The following is a 997-nucleotide window of genomic DNA, read 5'->3' as shown; positions in this document are numbered from 1 at the left end:
TTTTGTAAGCCTTAAGTGTAGTATTTTTAGATCTAAGTTATTAAAAATAAACAAAAAGAAACTTACTTTTTCTTTTCAAATCGCAGAAAGTTTTATACCCATATTGCGCTGTGTTTTCTAACTTAACCTCTCTCATCCCTCTTTTTGGTTAAAGTTCATTGGAACCATTAAAAGACGGGGGAGGAAAGGAGCAAATCAAAGGGCTATCAAAGGCCCATGCCGACCAGCAAAACGATTAGGCCAAACACAGCCTCGAAGACATCAAAGCAGTCCATGCCGCTCGTGCATAGCAGAAAGTACGGTCTAACGTTTTGCTAATGATAATATGTACAGTGTATAGTGTATTTTTTCTTGATAGTCTTGTTGAATTTCAAACAAAATTAATTGTAATAAGAATTAAAAAAACAACAACAGAAAACGTGTTCGGGCCTTTGTGTCTTCTGAATTTTTTTTTCTTTGGTCGCGACCAGAACGGCCCATTTGGTACCGGCCCACCTGGCATTTGCCCGTTTGCCCATATAGCCAGTCCGCCCCTGATGATAGATCTACTCCTCACTCTGAAGTTTATATTGGAGAGAGGTACTTAAAAGGAGACTAAAGAAATGAACGTACAATTCTTCAGAGATGTATTCACTAATAGTGTACACACTTTGTGTGATTTCTCCACAAACAAATACAATGAAGAGTTCGGAAGGCTCAAGTGACTTAAAGGGCAGTTCAAACTACCAGCCCATTTAATGAATACAAATAGAAATGTTCATATAGTTAAATCTTTCATTTTGCTGATGTGGAAGTAAAGAAGCAAATTTTTTTTTTCTGGGTATCAATCAACCACTGATCTAGGATTTTAGTTTTTTTTTGCATTTAAACCTAGGTTTTCACCTAATACTCTCGCAACATAAATTTTATCTTCCAAAAGCAGAGATGTACTCTGTAATACAGCTCAGAACGGACTAGAGCACAGTTTTGTTTGATTCCACGCGCGATAACATTTCCT

This window comes from Biomphalaria glabrata, chromosome 8, assembly GCF_947242115.1.
Source record: "Biomphalaria glabrata chromosome 8, xgBioGlab47.1, whole genome shotgun sequence".
Lineage (NCBI taxonomy): Eukaryota > Metazoa > Mollusca > Gastropoda > Planorbidae > Biomphalaria > Biomphalaria glabrata.
The sequence above is the reverse complement of the archived record's forward strand: the minus strand, read 5'-3'. Positions refer to the sequence as shown.